Source organism: Trichosurus vulpecula, chromosome 2 (genome assembly GCF_011100635.1).
Source record: "Trichosurus vulpecula isolate mTriVul1 chromosome 2, mTriVul1.pri, whole genome shotgun sequence".
Classification (NCBI taxonomy): Eukaryota; Metazoa; Chordata; class Mammalia; order Diprotodontia; family Phalangeridae; genus Trichosurus; species Trichosurus vulpecula.
This window is the reverse complement of record NC_050574.1, coordinates 237,183,516-237,204,198: the sequence shown is the minus strand read 5'-3', so window position 1 is coordinate 237,204,198 and position 20,683 is coordinate 237,183,516.

Below are 20,683 nucleotides of genomic sequence, written 5' to 3'. Positions count from 1 at the left end.
GACAATACAGAGGGAAGAAGGTCTCCCACGGGGAGCAAAACAATTCAACCAACAGAGAGAGTTCTAGTTCTTACCCAAGGAGACTTCCCTGAAGTCTCTAAAGTAGCAAGCTGGTGCTAGGGACATGATGGAGATTGCTAGCTCTCCTCGTGTCTTCCCAGAGTTTTTTTCCTTCAGCAACCTGAAGTGGGGTTTGCCTCTTGCTTCTTCCCTCTTGAAGCTCAAAGCCAGACTCGACTCCAAAAAGGTCCCCAAAGAGAACTTGAAACTTGAAGAATTCCAAAGGTTACTGGCAAAAGCTAGGGCTTTTCTGTCCTTACCGACCTCACTTGCCTGTCATGGAGGTTAGGGCATTCATTACCACCGTTAAGGAGAGAGTCCCATGCCAATGGACTTTGGGATAGGGTGTAAAGTAGGAAAGAGTAGAGAGAGAGAGAGAATTAGAAAAATACCATTGTGTAAAAATCCTATGTGGCTTGAGAGTCCAGTCCACTTGGTGCTAAAATATTTGAAGGGTAGGAAAGCATAGGGACAAGATGAGATTTTGGGGAAGATGAACTGGAAACAGGAAAGAACGAAGGGGAGTAACAACGGCAATAAAAATAAATAATATAACTAGCATTTACATAGCACTTTAAAATTTGCAAAGTACATAAATTACATATATTCTCTCATTTGATCCTCAAAACCCTCTGAGGTGGGTGCTACCATTATTCTCACTTTACAGATGAGGAAACTGAGGCTAAGAGAGGTAGAATACTTTACCCAGGGTCATACAACTAGCAAATATCCAAGGCAAGACTTGAACTCAGGTCAAGTTCAGTGCTTTTTCCATAGTAAAATAAAGAATGATTCCAGAAGTTGTGTATGCCCTAGGAAGACTAACCAAGATAAACAGCAACTGAAATCAATCAGTTATCCCAATGGACACCTATGAAAAAAAGGTTCAGAGGAGAAAAAAATACCCAGTGCTTCAGTCTGATTTACCAGCACCGTCTCCAAACAGATGAGATCAAAAGCTGATGTCACCTTAGTTCAGTCTCCAATTAAAGGTTGGTGTTGTTTAGAATAGCCCCCAAATTATTTTTTCCTACATTCTCTGCAAATGAATCCTGATTTAAAGGTGTGATGGTAGAATCTGACAAAACCTCAAAGAAAAAAAGTCAATTAAAAATATTAGTGCTGAAATAAAGCTGGAGGTTTGGCAATGATACAAATAACTTTATAGGATACGTAACATAGAGAGGAGGAAAAACAAGAAGAAAAAAATGACATGAAGAATAGTCTTTAAAACAAAATGAATCCCAAGTATAAGCATTCTTTTCTCTAGGTTTAAAAGCTTAATAATAAGTGAGTTTAAAAGATTGTGAACATAAATTCTCAGTAAATCCAACGTCTCTTTCTCCAGGCTCGTGATAGGCTTAGGAGCATACTACCCTTTTCCTCTTCCTGGTCCCTTTTGCTTTTAATCATCTTTCTTATACTTCAAGGTCCTGCTAAGGGTCCACCCCCTGCACAGGGGCTTTCCACGCTGTGCCCAGCCTTTCGCTGGAAAGATAGTTTGGTGATGCACAGATAGAATGGGACCTGGAGTCAGGAGAGATCTGAGTTCTAATTCCCGCCCCACCCCACCCTCAGACATTTACTAGATGTGTGTGACTTTAACCAATCCCTTCTAGCTCTAAATCAATGCCCTTCTTTGCTCTGTCTGCATTTCTGTTGGCACTTGACTGCCCTGTTCATTTCAGCATTCACACATCATCTGCTTCATTACTTAGCTAGTGCACAGGTCTCCCAAGTAGATTCCAAGTACTTGAAAGGAAGAATTCTAGCATACCTTAACCTTCTTTTGTATATTCCTCTGCTCTTGGCACAGAGCTGTACTGTACTGCATACTTACTTGATCAACAAATAGCTTATATTGTTATATATTGATTAAATACTGACTTTTAAATGTAGCACCTTAAAAACACTATCTTGAGATCTAGCAAAACTTCTCGCATGAATGCAGGTACTCACGCCCACGATAATCAGATAGACCCGATACGGAAAAAAAAAAAAAGCACAGCTGCAATGTCAATTAATAGTTCTCATTTCCTGATAGATTGTCATGTCATCCCAAAATATTGTGGGATTATGGGAGTAGCTGCATTCTTGCTACTACAAGACTACAAAGGAATTTCACCTACCAAAATGAGTACTGGACTGGGGTATCAGGGAATTTAAGTGCTCTTCTGGGCTTTTTCTTCGACTAGCTCAGAGATTTTTTCTTTGCCCCAGTATCCCCTCATCTGCCTCACTCTGTAAAATGAAGGGGTTGGTCTAGATCAGTGGTCTGTAAACTTTTTTGATTGGGCACCCCATGAGGAATGCCCCTAATACATGTCTATTTATTTATAATTTATATGCATGTACCACTACATTAATAATTATATACTTCATAAAGTTTACACAAAAATTGACATCAAAAAGGATGAAATAATATTTTGACCAATATTTTATTAATGGTACAAATGGGTTTTTTGCTTTCATTAGAATATGAATAATGTTTTAGTGAAAACAGTATTATTGAATATGCTTTTATTTTGGAAAACCCTGCTTTTTCTGGTTGATGCAGCAATTTGCCCAGGGTCTAAGTTCTAAGTAAACAAGCATTTAAGTGTTTCTATGTGCCGGGCACTGTTTATTTCAATACTTGGTTTTTAACAATTGTCATTGCTGGAAAAAAAAATGGATAGTACATTTCCATCTCCCTTGATGCCAATCAGATATTATTTAAAACTAATCAGAAAACGCTACGTTTTTATATTTTTGACACATGGGTCTAAAACCCACTGAAACTTGATGTAATCATTTTGTCTGCAAAGTTCCAGACAACAGAGTTGCATGAAATTGACCTTTCCTTCCTCTCCCCAGATTTTTTTTTTGGCCAATTCAACCAATTATTTTGACATCATGACAACATTCAATATGTGCTTTTTACTATTGCACAAAGATCATTTGGGTCAATTATCTATGTGACTATTTTTTCCAAAGGAATTATATAATAGAATTGAATACACAGGAGACAGTGTGGCTTGGGAGGTACTTGATAAACATCAAAATGGATATTCAAGTCCCCTAGTACAAAGGCACAGGTTGAGGTAGAGAGGCAGACTAAGAACCAGGTATTGAACTCCAAAAAAGGAAAGGGAATGACCTGGGGTCAGTAGAAAACTGCCACCAGGATCTGGATAGGGTGACCAGTCTAGGTGGAGTGAACTTCAAATAGGAAGTTGCTGAATGATGGCAGAGGATGGATTTGGAAGTAGCAGCAAGGTGCGAAAAGTATGCCTCCTCCTCCTCCTAATCCTCTGTGTGTGTGTGTGTGTGTATGCGAGCATGTAGAGAGGATAGTCAGGGATACATTATTTTCTGAAGGGAGCCAGATCTCTGTGAGTGACAGATGATAGGAAAAAATAAAAAGTTAGTTAGCAATAGAACAGGGGTTCCGGAGGGCACAATGGAAGAGGGGAGCACAGGTGAATTGGGGTGTGAGATCAAGGAATGGTAGGAGGGGAGAGGGGTAGTTGTCACTTAGGCTGCCAGGAATTTGCTACACCAAAATTGGGAGAGGCAGAGGTGAGTTTGCTAGCCATAAAATGATGATGCATTTCTTATTGAATAGAGATTTCACACTCAAGGGTCCTGTGAAGGGCAGAAGGTGGTGTCAGTTCTGTTTTAAGCACTAGGGAAGAAGGGAGATAGGGTTTGGTTTCAGCCTCTTCCACTATCACTGAGGCCTTGATGGAAGAAGCCTGGTCTCTGAGATTTTGGTACTGGCTGGGCTTTTATTGTAAAGTCCAGAGCCTCTTATATTGGAGAAGGGAGACCTGGTAACCAACGCACTGATCCTAGAAGTAAAGGGATCTGGTGTCTGAGGGTCAGGTTTGGGGCTGGGTCCTAGAAATAAAGTGCAGATATTGGGCAGGGTCCTAATGATGACAGATGAGGCATATAAGGCTTAGGGATCCAGTCCATCATAATACATCCTACCTTTTCCAAAACAATTTTATCCCATCACTATGGGATAAAATTTCTCTCCTTTTAACTCTTAAGGTATTTCTATGTACCACTTACTTGTCAATTAATAGATTAATAGTCAATAAACAGTACCTGAAAAGTACACGTAACAGTCCTGACATTTCCCATAAGGAACATTCTTCCTTTGCAAATGTACACATTGTTTTATGTATGTTTAATTCTCTCACATAACTCCTCTGGGGGAAAAAAATAGTTACGTAGACAATTGATCCAAATGATTTCAATAACTGAAAGCACACATTGAATATTGTCAACATGTCAAAACAATTGGTTGAATTGGCCACAAAAGACTGGGGAGATGAAGGAGAGGTCAGTTTCGTGAAACTTCACTGTCTGGAACTGTGCAGACAAAAATGAAATCTACTCGATTGAATTTTTTACTTCTTAACAGCATGACACAATCTAAACAGTCATCAAGCAAATATATAACAAACTGTTAATTCCCTTTCCTTTGGGAGATTTACCTGGTTTCATAGGATGAAAATATTTAAGCAGCCCCAAAGATTTTGCTTTTGATCCAGTTTGACACAAGTAAGTACAAGAAACAGATAAAGGTGTTTTTTCTAGCAGAATTCCAGGTCCTATCAAACTATACTACAGTGATTAATAATAAAATGCAAACAGTGGGGGAACTATTTAAGAGGGCTTCTTATCATCACTAAGTATAGTGCTCTGCACACAGTAGGAACTGAATAAATGCAGCGGACTGTTTTCAATCATCATACATGGAGCCATCCAATCAAGTGATTTCATTGATGATTCTTTTCATGTGAAAATAATCCTATCCTGGAGTCACAAAGCTGTCCACAAAGACTACAGGAGAACATTGCCCTCAGGATACTTTGTGCATACTTCCATCTTGATCATTATTTGTTTCATTTGATGCTCCTTAAGCAGCCACAGCTATTGTGACATGTCTGGCTTTGTGTGTGTTTGTCATTTTTGCAACCAATTCCATTGACTGAGGACAGATGGTATATAATTGTCAGCTCATCTTTTGAGAACCTTTGTATTCTTTTATGTGATATCCAGTAACATGTTTTACTCCACAGAACCGACCACAGAAAATTACGTTTAAGATTCTAAAACATCCATTTGTAAGACTTAGCCAATCCACGGAAACGGTCCTATTACGGAAGTAAAAATCTTTTAATGTTAAGTGATGGCTGCAGGATCTTTTTTGTTTGTTTGTTTTACATCCTAGCTAGCCAGAAACACACAGCTTACTTACTTAGGCTTGTTTTAGATTTTGTTTGGCCCTTTCGAATCAATGAAGGAGATAAAAAATGACACATGACCTGAAAAATACATATATTAGATATTATACATTTAAAGTCAAGTCAATCATTTGAAAGGACAAAGAAAAATAAAGATGCCAAATAAATAGTATTAAGTAGTATTTATTATTTTCTATCCTTTTCTTTTTCATTTACATGTGCTGAAATATTCAACATTTTATGCACATTCTCTAAATGTGTCCATACACATCAATGAAAGATAAATTAATCTAGATTGACCCAAACTACTCCCTGGTCTGTTTCAACTTGACCAAGGCCATTTTGCATTCGCCATTTGTCAAGCTGTGTCTCGAACTGTACTTTGATACAGAACACTTTTGGAATGTTTCAATTAAATTTGACCAAATTCAGTCTAAAACTAAAGGCAACCAAGATGCAACTAGCATTTTTTTTCTTTTGTTCTAGATCTATGATTTCAGTTCCCAGTGTGGAAACTATTTTCCCTGATACAGGTCTCTGATTAGCAATTTATCTACAATTTATAGTTTTAGAATTTCCTTTGGGCACTGAGAGAATAAGCGCTTTGTACATGGTCACATGCTAGTATGTATCAGAGAAAGGAAGTGAACACGGGTCTTACTGAATTCAAACCCTCTATCTATTATCCATACTGTCTCTCACAGCTAGCATTAATCTAAGCTAAACAGAGGGTGGTCCAGAGGATTTTTTTTTCTCCAAGTCTTTTTTCCTCTGAAAATCTGACAAAACTAAAAAATTTTGGATTATATATATTTTTTGAAAGAATGATATAATGTTTAGCATCAGATTGCTTATCTTAATGTAATGCTTCCTTGGCCTTTATTTTCTCAAATAGCTTCTAAAAACCTAGGCAATAAGAACATTTTCCTCTGAAGTGCCTATTTGTCCGGTACTCTTTATCGATGATTCAGATACAATCAGCTATTGGAGAATCTAGGTGTGTTTACACTTACAACAGAAGCTAATGAAAGGATTAAGCTTAAGTGGGAAGGGTCTTATCTCTTTGGGAACCAAGATTCAAAAGGTAGAGTTGCAAGTGAAGGAAGAACTTTTTGGTCCCCAAGGGACTTAACACAGAAAAATACTTTCCAGTTGAGTTGAGGAATGGTAGTGTGGGATTCTGTCAAGTGTATCCCTCCTACAGCAGGGTGGCAAAGCTTTTTGTTTTCATAGCTTCTGATTCTTGTTTCTTGATGGATTCAGACATTGAGTTCTGGAAAGCTAAGCCAGAAAGGCTTTGATTACAGACCTGCTGATCAACTATATGCCTGTCATCTGAGGACTAAATTAGTTAGCCTTTATCATCACCATCATCATCATTGTCACCAAAAGTCTATCCCCTTATTTTTTTTTTCTTTTTGGGGGATGGGGGAAGAGAAGCTCATGAAACTGTCTACCAAGGTATGGAGGGTTTTTGAATTACATTAGTGGAGGGGGTAATGATACTGTTTTGTTTTCTTTTTAAATATAGAACTCATAAAACATTCAAAAATAGAGAAGCTTGTTTCAGTAAAACCTATGACTTTTCTTAAGTCCATGAAGATGATAAAAATGTACCAGAGACTGACTTGGGCAAATGTTTTCACTCTGTTTCCACATCTTTAAAATGAGGGGTATTAGATAAAGGTCCCTTCCAGCTCTAAATGAATATTCCTATGAATCCAAAATTGTTAATGGTCATCTCACCATTATACTTAATGGTGATTAAGTTAATCTGTCAAACACAATTGTTTTATGATCATGCCAGTGCAAGCTGCCTAAGCTTCTCCCTGAAACAAAGGTCCATCTTTTCAATACCACTATCCTTCCAGGGTTGTTGCATGACTGTAAGGCATGAAACATTGTAGAACCCAAAGAAGTGAAACTGAAAATTGCCAGAAGGTCAGTCAGTCAGTCAGTCAACAGGCATTTAATCAAGCACCTATCTTCCAAGCACTGTGCTAAGTACTGGCCATACAAAGAAAGGCAAAAGACAGTCCCTGCTGTCAAGGAGGTCACAGTCTATTGGGCAATAGAAAGACCTGGCGTGGGCACGAGCAAGCTTCAACACCTCATCAACCAGGAATCATGAAGAAGAAATGATGCAAAGATTATTAAAGAAATGCATGACTGAAAAAGATAGGCTGGTCGCGTGCCATGCGTGAGGGATAAGTTGTTAACAGTCCATGAGAAGGTTCTCAAGCCCATTGTTTGGACTCTCTGTGGCAAATTTATAAGAGGTTATGTACAAGAATCATAGAGGAAGGGTAGGCAGGGATGGGGTATGATCTGCATCTTCATAAGGACACAGATTCAGTTGAATATTTGAGTCAGATGGCAAGCTAAGTGTATATTGTGAAGAATGCCAAATAAGCAATTGCATATGTTTGAATGTCTCCTAAAATTTCTGTTATTTTTTTCCTCAGAGGAAAAAAAAATTGAAAATTTATTTTTTACCGCAGCAGCGTTTTTAAATCTTGACAAATTGCCCTTTCTGATATTTGTAGTAAGTTTTGGGTTGTCCAAAGGAGGGAACTATACCTCTTACAATATAATTAATTTTTATCCCCTGTAAAGAATAGATTTTGCCATAAATGGAGTCAAAGTACTATATAACAAATAAGCACTGGCCCTTGGAGCTGAATAAACAGATTCAATTCAACCGCTACCATGTAATTCTTATGCTAGGAAGGTTTAAATTAGTTATCTGTTCCATTCTACTGAGCATAGATCTAGAGATTTAAGAAGCAAAGGATTTCTGTCATCTGGATTGCACTGGAAAGAAGATGAAAATTAGAATGTGCAAAAGAGGAACTGATCTAATCGAGGGAAAAAAAAACTCCACAGTTTTTCTGATATCTAAAACAAAGCTCAAGTGCTATAATAGAATAAGGCAAGTAAATCACTTGTCTAAACTCTTCAGACGACTCAAGGAAAGATTACAGCTATGCAATAATAACTAAGACAACTTCTGTTTTTATTCTGCTTCCGCAAAAACCTCAAATGTATATCCTACACACACACACACACACACACACACACACACACACAGAATCTGCAGCTAAACAGATTGCCCAAATCATATCATGAAAACAATTTTCACCTAGTAGATTCCTTAAGAAATAAGTTATAAATGAGGATCAAGAATTATACCTTTGAACTTACAAAGAAAACTAAGAAATTCAGAGACTACAATAGATACTGTGGGAATGGTTGTCATAAATATGGGAGAAAATGGGTCTTATTGCTGTGAACAATTCAAAGTAGCATTACTAAGTATAATTCCACCTCCATACCTTTTGCCCAACCCTCCACTAGATTGTAAGCAACTTAAGGGCAAGGGCTTCATCTTGTTATCCCTAAGAAGGCCTTTTACATAGTAGGTATTTAAAGTTTCTTCAATTGAAATGAAACCCTTACCCCCAAAACAAGATTGGGACAATTCCTTTTCTACATTCTCATATAGTACATGGTGCCAAACAACTCTGATCTTTTCAATGTCCACAATCATATAGTACTCTGAAGTTTCAAAGTACATTATTTATTTTTTCCATTTTTTAAAAAAAACTTTCACAATATGAATATCTTCTAGTTCTCTTCTGTGACCACTCCTCAGTCTCCTTTCGTCTTGAGGTAGAGAAATAAGTACTCCTCCCTCATCCTCCATCCCAGCTGCTCCTTCCCCCTTCGCCCTGCTGCCACAAACACATCCATATGGGTTCCAAGTCTCTCAAACCCTTCTTCCAGTCCTTGCCTTCCTACATCAGAAGCACCACCTAGTGGGAGGTCCTATGACATTTAGGTGCTCAGTATGACAACAAAATCAGTAGGGATAGAGATCGGTGGCAAAAGAGGCACATGATCACTGCCATGCACTCAACAGCAGTCATAGCCCTCCTGGTCCTTGTTCTCCTCTGCTCTCTCTACCGTATTCTCTAGAATACTTCTCTATTATTAATAAAACTCCACTCTAGATCTCTTCCTTTTCCATCTTTTGTTGCTCACTGAAACCTATTTTCCCCAGAAGACATCACATCTATTAACATTCTTCTCTTACCCTCTGACACACAACACCAAGGGGAGTTAGCAAACTTCTTGCTCCCCATTGTCACTTTCAGATCCCCACTTTGCCATCATCACTCAACAATCATCTCTATTCTTTTAAAATTCACCTTATCCTATCTGTATCCTTGTAGCTATAATTTGTGGACTCTAGGTCACTCTCCTTCGTCCCCATAAGGCTAGCACTTGGCTCACAGTCTTTTTCTTCACCCCCAACCATAACATCCTTTGACCACCCTGGTCTGCCAGTTCCTCAATTCCTTTTTGCTGTCCAGTTCAACCACACACAGTGATGGTCATACTTCAAATCATTATCATTTCCAACCCCATCCACTCTACTGATTTTACCCCAGGTGCCAGAATTCCCAGTTATGGCTCTGGCAATGGAGATGGGGTAGTGACAGAAGTCTGTAAGCAGTATATTCCTGATAATAAATAATAGTCCATTTGGGGGAAACAGGATAGGTCAAATGGTTGGTTCCCTAGCATTGTTTAAAGTTTACATTCTGATCTCATGCAGACTTTCCATTTGAGCCTCCGTTCCAGCAACTGGTTTTCCTGCCTGTCTTAGTTCTCTGGATTTTAGTATTTATAGATACCTAGTAGGGCAGCTAGGGGGTGAAGTGGATAGAGCAGTAGGCTTCGAATGAGGATGACTCATCTTCGTGAGTTCAAATCCAGCCTCAGATACTTACTAGCTGAATGATCCTGGGCAAGCCACTTAACCCTGTTTGCCTCAGTTCCTCATCTGTAAAATGAGCTGGAGAAGGAAATGACAAACCACTTCAGTATCTCTGCCCAGAAAACCCCAAATCAGGTCACCAAGAGTCAGACATGACTGAACAACAGATACTTGGTAACTAATAGGGTCTGGCTTTTCAATTTATTCTTGCTTTTCTCCCAACTTGGGTATTGACCCCTCTGCCCATGGCAAGGACTGACCTTACTCACCCCCAAGTTTATTGTGGCACATCCCTAAGGCTCTGCCTTTGTCTCTCCTCTCTACATACTCTCTCATTAAGGGTTCTCAATCACGTTCATGGCTTTATGACCTCTATTTAGACAGTTTGAATATCTATATATCTATATCTATGTGTGTGTGTGTGTGTGCATGTTTGTGTACATATACAAAGACTGTACATTTTAACTCAATATCCATGCCATACAATCATAAACACACCTGGGTGGAGGGGTTGCCACACAAGCTGCACTTAATCACTGGAAGCATCTAAGGGAGAGTAATTAACAATTGTGGACAGCTGTTTCTTCCTTCTTCCCCACAAAGCTATCTGTCTCCCCCTAGAATTCCCAGCCTTAATGGGGGGCAGGGAGGTGAGAACAGAATTGGATTTTACTCTCTCTCTCTCTCATTGGGCAAGGAAGAAAGAGCATTGACACAGCTCTCCACAATTGCTAATTACTCCCCCTCCCAACCACATCATGCTTCTGGTGAGTAAGTATAGTTTGTGTGGCATCTCCCAGGTGCATTTGTGATGGAGTCCAACATGTTTACCAAATGATACAGTATGGGATGGATGAGAGATTGCTATGTGGATCAGATGAATGTATATCAAATGGGAGTAGAAATTTTGGGAAGAATATGAAGGAGAGAGGGTGTCTGAATGCAGGATCAGAACTAAATCAGTGTTTACAGTGAATAAGAGGAAGGACATTTGGATGCCTATCCTTTGAAGAGATTCTGCCCCGGGTCCATGGGGGCTGTGTATGTGTTCTAGGCCTAGGCACACTGCTCTCTTACCTAGCTGGTCAGACCAGTTCTGGGTCCTGGGTCCTCTGCAGATATTCACAGAGTGCTATTGACATCAGATAGTAGATGGCAGTAGCTGACTGACAGAGTTCTGAGCCTCAGGATTCACTTAATGGGAAAAGGAAATGTTTAGGGAAAAGTCAATGCAACCAGAGTCGGATGTAAGGGTAATTAGCAGGAAACGGGAAGTGATTGGGAGGGTACACATCTGCATGGGAGAGGGGGAAGGGAGAGGAGGAGGGGGTTGTCTGTATCATCCCTGGGATCCAGGCCTACATCTGCCTGCTTGATACCTCCACCAGAATGTTCCACCGACTACTCCAATTCAACATGTCCCAAACTGAATTATCTTTCCTTCTGAAACTTTCTTCTTCTGCTAATTTTCCCATTTCTGATGATGGTGACACTGACGGGGCCTGAAATCTTGGCCATACTACCTCTTTCCTCTCCATCATACCCCATCAGTTGCTTAGTCCTGTTGACCATAGAGCACCACATTCCTTACGTACACTTCCTTCCCTTCACTCCCCATTGCCACCACCTTAACTTAGGTCCTTGACATCTTTTACTTGCTATTGCAGCATCACAGGAGGTAATATTTATAAAACAAACACCATTTAGCAGTGTCTAACAGCTATATAAATGCTTATTCACCTCCTTTCCCCTTCTAATTGGTCTGCCTCAGATCTCTGATACTCCAATCATAATTGCCAAAGTATTCTGCTCAATGCCCAGGCTTGACTACATTACTCCTCTATTCAAAAACCTTTAGAAGATCAATGTTTCGTATAAATAAAATGGAAGCTTTTTAACCTGAATGAATGAATGAATAAAAAATCATTTATCAAAAATCTACTATCAAGCATTATAGGAGGTTCCAGGAATACAAATATAAAAGTCCCTGCCCTTAAGAGGTAGCAAGGCAGCACAGCTGATAGAGCATAGAGTCTGCAGTCAGGATCTTCTAAGCTCAAATCCAGCCTCAGGCACTGAGTAGCTGTATGTCTCAGGACAAGTCACTTAAGTTCTTTCAGCCTCAGTTTCTCTGGCTAGATTTCTTTCTCAAAGACCAAACCTTAAACCCATTTCACTCTGGAGCTCATAGATTGGTCCCTGCCCAGGTACCACTTAATGACTATTTTTGGGGCCCTCCTGGCTCAAAGTGAATGTAAATAATAATTGTTTCTCATTTCGGCCAGAAAACCCTAAGTGTCTTTCCTCCCACTTTGGTTTGTTTTTTTTTTTAATCAAAGGGGGCATCCCTTGATTCACTTCTTAAAAAGGCCCATTCACTGAATGGGTGTTACCTCACTTGAAGTGAGAACCTGAAAAGGCCCTAACCTAAAAGGGCCAGGGTCTCCCACTGCATCCTGGGCTGGACCCAGATGGCTCTGGAGGAGAAAGTGAGGCTGGTGACCTTGCACAGCCCTCCCTCACTCAAATCAGTCAACTGCAAGTCACGTCATCATCTCCCTGATGTCATGGACAAAGACAACAACAGTCACCTCAACAGTAAAGCAGGTATGCAAAGCTATTGTGAGGATCAAAGGAGATGTTTGTAAAGCACCTAGCAGTGCCTGGCTGTTGTTGTTTGTCCTTAGTTCTGGAAAAGAACATCACAAGGATAATTTCTTGACTTGCTTGTGACTGGATTTTAAGTGAGGCAGAGCTTCACAAAGTCGTCAGCCTCACTCTCTCCTCCAGAGTCATCAGTGGCAAGACAACTGGCCATGGCCCAGGATGGGGGGTGGGGGGTGACCTTGGCCTTTCCCAGGTCTCAGTTTGTCAGAGGCAAAATCTATTCAGTGACTAAGAATTGAGACAAAAGATGGCGCGATTCATCATTACAAAACTCTCAATCTGGGATGGGAAGACTCTTAGCATTTCTGGCCAGAACAGAAAACAACTGCTATGTACGCTCAAACTTAAACGTGCAGCCACAGAGGCTGGGGTTGGGGCTGTTATTGGCCATTCAGTGAGAGCCAGAGTGATTTGAGTTTGAAGGCTCCATTTGAAACACAATGGGCTTTTTTAAAGCCTGTGGGTTTTCTTCAGAGCTATACTGTATTTCAATAGTGTCAGACACACTGTATGTGCTATATAATCGCTTACCCTCTTCCCTTAAGGAGCTTACATACCAATAAAGGGAAAACCACACATACAGGGAAGCAGTGAAGGGAGTTGATATCTGGGAGGTCACCAGATCTGCAGGGCAGTAGATGGCCAGGCCTTTCCAGAATCAAGGATAATATCCATTTGACTACTTATCTCAGAGCAAGAAGTGGAAAGTAGCTCTATCTGTTAGGGTGGGATGGGGAGTAGGGGGGATGGTAGACACAAGGAAGCATAGTAGATGACAAGATGTGGATAGATGTGAAGAGAATTCTGGGGCTGGCTAGATGTAATGGGTTAGGTGAGTTTGCACCCTCGCTGGCCAATCAAGGCAGCTCAGCCTCAGGGCTGCTCCAAATGGGAATGAATCAACTCAGGGAGGAAGAAAAGTATAGTCTCTAGAGGTCTAGTTAAACAGGGAGCGGGGCGAGGGGAAGGAACAGCAATTCAGGGTAGATGGCAAAATGTCAAGAGTGAAGGATCACTGTAATCTAACTTCTACTTACCTTTCAGCTTATTTCATAATATCCTCGATCATATATTCTATGGTTTAGTCAAAATGAATGGATTACGGTACCCAACCTTACCTTCTCCTCTCGACTTTGTAAGTACACCGCATACCCTTCCCCCTACCCCCACCACGTCTAGAATCTGTCCACCCATTTATCAAGACCCAACTTGGATGAGACTTTCATGAGACTTTTTTCAAGGAGAAAGGATCCCCTCCTCGAATCTCTCAGACTACTCAAATAACTTATAATTATATGTGTACAAGTCTCATTCCCCTGCTAATTATGTTATAACAATAGCCAACATGTATAGTGCTTAGTACATGCCAGACACTGTGCTAAATGCTTTACAACTGTTGTTTCATTTGATTCTTGCTGCAGCCCTGGAAGGAAGGTATTTTATTATTAACTCAATTTCACAGGTGAGAAAACTGAGGTTAAGTGACTCACTCACGGTAACTCAGCTAGTAAGTGTCTGAGGTTAGATATGAGCTTAGGTCTTCCTGAATGCAGGCCTAGCACTCTATCCACTGCATCATCTTCTCGAAGGCAGAGACTATGTCATTTTTTTTTCACAGTATCCCCTCTACCTAGGTTAGTGCCTTTTACCTAACATAATGGTTTCATGAACTGAATTTTTAAATTGCTCTCACAAATCCCCTATGAAATAGGACAGTATTTATTCAATGCTTTACAAATGCCGGAAGCACCACTAATCATAAAAGAGGTGGACTTGGGCTCCTGCAGGCTGGATGTAATTTAGGGCTTGATTACAAAAAGGAGATAAAGATAAGGCCCAGCTTCCTAGCATTAAGCTTCTGGGGCAAAGTTACTGTTTCTAAAATTGGATTGCCTGAAAATCCAAATAATTAAATCAAAACAGTGTTATGCAAAGGTCAAAGAATTATAATATTCCATCCTGAGAATATTTGTTTTAATATGCAAGGATATTGAAATAAGGGCATTACTAATAGAGGATTCAGAGAAAAAGGCTGTTGGATCCTTGGGGGGGAGGGGGGCATATCTTTATACATCTTAACTTCATCATATCCACAGATGCTTACAAAAAGCTATAAAAGTCATGCAGTTAGTTACACAATAGCGCTATAAGGAGATGGACATTTCAGGAATTTTCTTCTTATCTGCCTAGTGATTTTGAGTACATTTCCAAGTTAAAGAATGTTTCCACCTTAAAAGTTTTGAAAGACAGACTGTGCTGACACAAGCCTGTAGCATTCAAAGCCTTAACATTCACTACTCCTAAAGGCCCAGAGGCAAGAATAGGATTTCAAACAATTCAACCCAGCCTAGATCCAGGAAACCGAGATCTAGTCAAAGATTGTAGGGTTCAGTGGTGACTGAACTTCTTTTCCTAATTCCCTTGATAACATATATCAAACCAGGGGGACTTCGGCATAACAATCAGTGACTTTATGAGAAATAGTTTATGAGAGTAAGTAAGGACAGGTAAGTACTTCAAGGTCACCTAAGGTCTTTTTTGAACTGATGAGGGAACATTTTGGTATCTTAAATGGGGAAACTTTCAGGCTAGCAAACTGTAATTTTGAAAAATGTTGGCAAGGAAGATATAACCACATTGGTACATGTCCAGGCTGTTGTGGGATTCCTAGAGCTCCTGGAGGGAGGGTGGGATACAGGGCTGATTGGGATAGGATCCAATAAACTGAAAGAGTCCCTGAAAGCTAGGTCACAGACACTGCCTTAGGAAAAATGGTTAAGAAGGGATTTGCCTATACCTCTCCTAATTCAGGATGCCAGCCTCAGTGTGGCTGCAGACACTTAGTCTCAGGCATTTGAAATTTTCTCTCACAGTGCTCTGAGTTTCAGATCCATTCCTCTACTTTTTCTATTAAAAAACACTCGACTCCTTTAGCGCACTATGTTTCAGCTGGATGCCAAGGAGTAAAGCAATATCATATACACGGTAAGTACCCAATAAATGTTTGTTAGATTGGATTGGCTAAATCAAAACCCACCTACAGTGCAAGACTGATCACAGCTTAATGGGTTGCCCATTCAAGGAGGATGGAAATTTAAAGGGAACCTAGAGACAGCAATGTTTTAACCCATTTTTAACTGCAGAATTTCAAGCACCATATGAGGTAGGTGAGGGAGATTTTGTTGAACTCAAGAGCTTATGTTCTACTGGCGACATGCAAATCACTCAACGAAAGCATATGCCAAATAATGTGAAGTAACCTGAAGGAAGAATGTTAATAACTGGAGGATCAGGAAAGGGCTTGTGTAAGATGTGGTACCTACACTGTACTTCAAAGAGAAGTCAGGAACCCTATAATGCAAATAATATCTAATATTTGCATAGCACTTTAAGGTTTGCAAAGCACTTTAAAATTTTAGCTCATTTTATCCTCATAACAACCCTTTGAGGTAAGTGCTACTATTATCCTGATTTTACAAATAAGGAAACTGAGGTAGACGGGTGAAGTGACTTGCCCAAGGTTGAACAGCTAATAAGAGTCTGAGGTCTGCATTTGAACTCAGGACTTCCTGACTCCAGACGCAGTACTCTGTCTATTATAGCACCCAGTTGGCACTAGGAGCTTATTGCATTCCAGACCTATGAAAGGCAAAGAGAAAGGAGTTCCTGGAAATGCAAGCTTAGCACCATTCCTGGTACGTAGTAGTTGTTTAATTAATGTTTGTTGGGTGATGGAATGGGATGGAATCAATTTATAGAAGTGGAAGGATTAGCCTTGGCAAGAAGATTCAGTTCTTCATCTGAGACTCCAGCAAAGGAGAGAATGGAAAAGGATGTTGAGGTGTTGAAATATAGAGGATAAGAAAGATCTCATTACACATGGCTTCCATTTTCTCAATAAGAAGGAGGTAAAGTCTTCCACTGCAGGGAGATTAAGTAGTTGAGGAAGTAGGAGAAAGTCCTTCCAATTGGAAGAGGTGCTATGACAAATGTGATATTTACAGGGCTCTGTCCTGGACCCTCTTCTATTCTCCCTTTATTTTACTTCACTTGCGAATCTCATCAGCTTCTATGGATTTAACTATCATCTCTCTGCTGATGATCCTTAAATCTACTTATCCAACCCTAACCTCTCTGCTAACCTCCAGACTTGCAACTCCAACTGCCTATTAGACATTTCAAACTGGACATGCAGTAGACACCTTAAACTCAGTATGTCCCAAACTGAACTAATTATCTTTCCTCCTAAATGTTCCTCCCTTCAAATTTCCCTATTGTTTAGTCAAGGGCACCACCTAGGCTTACAATCTCTCTCACTGCTCCACCATACAGGGGCTGTATCTCCTCTGATAGAACCACCCCCTTGGTGCAGGCCCTCTTCTCCCCATGCTGGACCTACTGCCATAGCCTGTTTGGCTGGTCTCCGCCTGCCACAAGGCTCTCCCCACTCCAATCCATCCTACACTCAACTATCAAAAAGTGCAGGTACAACCACATGACCCTTCTACTCAATGAAATCCAGTGGCTCAGTATCACCCCAGGATCAAAGGTAAAATCCTATTTGACATTCAAAATCTTCATAACCTAGACACCCCCCCCTCACACACACTTTTTCCAGTCTTCTTATGCCCCCTCCCACTCCCCTACCTACTCGTTGGTCTAGTGACACTGGCCTCCACGTTGTTCCTTGAACAAATTACTCCAGTCCAACTCCAAACATTTTCTTTACCTTTCCCCGATGTATGAACAGCCATTATTCCTCATTGCTCTGGCTTCCCTGCCTTCCTTCGAGTCCTAGCTAAAATCCCATCTTTTTCAAGAAGCCTTTCCCAATCCCTCTGTTCCAGTACCTTTTGCGTGTTCATTATTTCCTGTTTGTCCTATGTTTAGCTTGTACATACTTGTTTGCATGTTGTCTCCTCCATTAGACTGGGAACTCCTCCAGGGCGGGGAATATCTTTTGCCTTTCTTTGTATCCCCCATGCTTAGCACATAGAGTGCTTAATAATGTTTATTGATTGACATCAGATTGAGGGAACGAATGGCAACTCAATCAAGGAAGAACAAAAGGAATGTCATATACCAGTGAGAGCCCAGTTAACAAATTTATAGTGAATTTGATCCCCACGGCTGAATGATTTTCTCTAGTTTTTAACAGCATGTGATTAGGAACTGAGAATGTGGAAGGTAGGGGTAACCTAGGGTTGGACTTCAGCAAGGTGTGACTTGGTGATAAGACAAGGGGAGAAGGAATTCAACCGTAACTGAGTGTATAGTCTGAAATGATCAATCAGTGTCAATCCGTGAAAGTTATGTTGGAACAGGGGTATTAAGAGTGGAAGGAGAGGGAAAGGTGGAGAGTTACTACAAGCAACTGTGCCGACAAATACTACATTTAAGAGACACAAGTAAAGACTGACTGATGGGGGTTGTAGACAGAGAGAGGAATTTCAGAATTTGGGATCACATAAGTATGGATGATGGTAGGAAGAAGCCAAGTTGTGAATGGCTTTAAAGGCCACACAAGACTTTCTATTTGATCCTGGAGGTAAAAGGGAACCACTGCAATTTATTGAGTAAAAGAAGGTGATCATGGCCAGATATATACTTTGGTAATATCACTTTGGTAGTACAGTGTAAGGTTGGGAAGAAACTTGGGGCATGGAGATCAATTAGAAGGCTACTGAAAGAGTCTTAGCATGAAATTATATAGGCTTGAACGAGGGTGGTGACGTGAATAGAGAAAAAGAGGACACATAGGAGAGATATTGTAATGTTTACAATGACAAGAATAGGCAAGGATTGACTTATGGGGGTGACAGATGTCAAGGATGACACAGAGCCCAGGTCATTGTAAAAGCCTAAAATAGTTATCGTGCCTCCTCTAAGCCTTTTCTCTTCCAGGTTAAACAAGGCCAATTCCTTCAATGGATGCTTGTACGGGGGTTTCCAGTTCTCTCACCATCCTGGTTGTCCACTCCTAGGTCTGCTCCAGTTTGTCTTTTTCCTTCCTAAAACATGGCACCTAAAACTGAATACGGTACAAAGGATCGCTGAATTATTACTTCTCTTGTTCTGGACTTTATGCCTCTCTAAATATAGCCTAAAATAGAACTAACTTTTGTCTCTAAGTCATGAGTTCCATGAAATCCTAGTTTTAAAATGAGAAAACGTCAAAAGAGAAAAAAAAAAGGGCAACATGCTCCTCACTGAGGTAAAACTTCGTAGTTTTAAAGTCTTGAACAAGCTAGATCCCTTGCATGCAAGATTTGCTTTATACAAGACCTAAATTAGAAGGAAGGTTGAGGCATGAAAAATCAATAACCACTTTAATCACTCAATTAAAGCCCTGAAAAATCATTCCAGCTTTGTCGGTAACACTTTTAACCTTGCACCATTTAAAATGAAAACACCAACTGAGAAGTGCATTTATTATACAATTCTTATATCAATATTTACTGAGCACCATAGCAGTGCACTGAGCACTTTGTCAAACGTGTCCCTAACCACTCAAACTGCTGCTGGAATTTAGGGCAATCCTCTATTTTCACAGAAAATCCAAGTGAAAGCTTGAAAATCCTACACTGTATTTCTGCCAGTTTAACTTGATTTATAGGGTTTAACTGAGAGCTCTTCAAGTAAACATTGTAAGTCAGGCATCAGGCACATCCTCTTGAATTATAATTATTTATAGTGATTTTTCAGTGATCTGAATAAGCTCCTCTAAATTTGAAAACAGTGACAAACAAGTTTCAACAACATGCAAAATGAGGGACAAACCAGCATTTAATCTATAATGTCTATGATTATATGCAGATTCCTAATAAGGAAATTACAGGCTCTGACTTACAATATATAATATATTTCATATCCTGAGAGCCCTGAAGACTCTAAAAATCACAGGTCGCATAACTGCATTTCTTTCCATTTCTACTTATCAAAAGAAGCTCAAAAGGAGAACATCGATCACATCAAGCTAGTTGCTGATTCTGTACTTGAAAATCTTGCTATGGTATTTTTCTCCTTGGCAATTTTAATAAACCACTTTAGCAAAGTCCTTTAAGGCTTTCCTGGTGAGTTAGAAAAAGGAACAAATTTCAAGTTCCAAAAGGACTAGGGATAAGGACTAAACTTGTGATTTCACTGATATAGGAAACTCCCAGAGGAAATTCCCTTTACAATGCAGGGTAATATCTCTGCAACTTAAAATCTTAAGACTTGCTTAGAGTATGCAGAAGTTAACTTACCCAGAATTAAACAGCCAGTAAGTCTGTCATAAGGTGGAATTGAATCCTGGTTTTCCTGGTGCCAAGGCCACCTCTCAAATGAGGTAATTAGTAAAGCACATAGAGTGCCTGGAACACAGTAGGCGCTTAATTAAGGCTTCTTCTCTTTCCTCCCCTTCCTCTCTCTATGACAGAAGTAGTTCTCAAAGTATGATCCTTGGAGCCTTCCCTGCTGCCTCCAGCCGAAACAGCATTCTAAATAGATTGCATATGGAAGCCGATAAGAGAATCCAGCTGACTTCTATCAAAAGTCAGACGCTAAAGAGATTTATAAAAACGTGTAAATCAGTGCCACTCTTCTCACCAGTTTTCTGTTTTTGAAAATATAATTGCTTTTCACTAAAAATATTCTTGTTAACATGTAATGGGGTTGCTATTGTTATTTTTTAAAATGAGTTGACAAATACAAAGTAGATAGAGTGCCGGGCCTGGTGTCAGGAAGACCCAAGTTCAACTCTGACCTCGGCTGGATATTTACCAGCTGTTCAACTTTGGCCAAATTACTTAATTTGTTTGCTTCCCAGTTTGCCTCCATTTGCCTCATCTGGAAAATAGGGATAATAATTACTTCCCAGGGTTGTTGAATTAAATGAGGTATTTGTAAAAATGTTTAGCACAATGCCAGAGACAAAAGTAGATGCCATAAA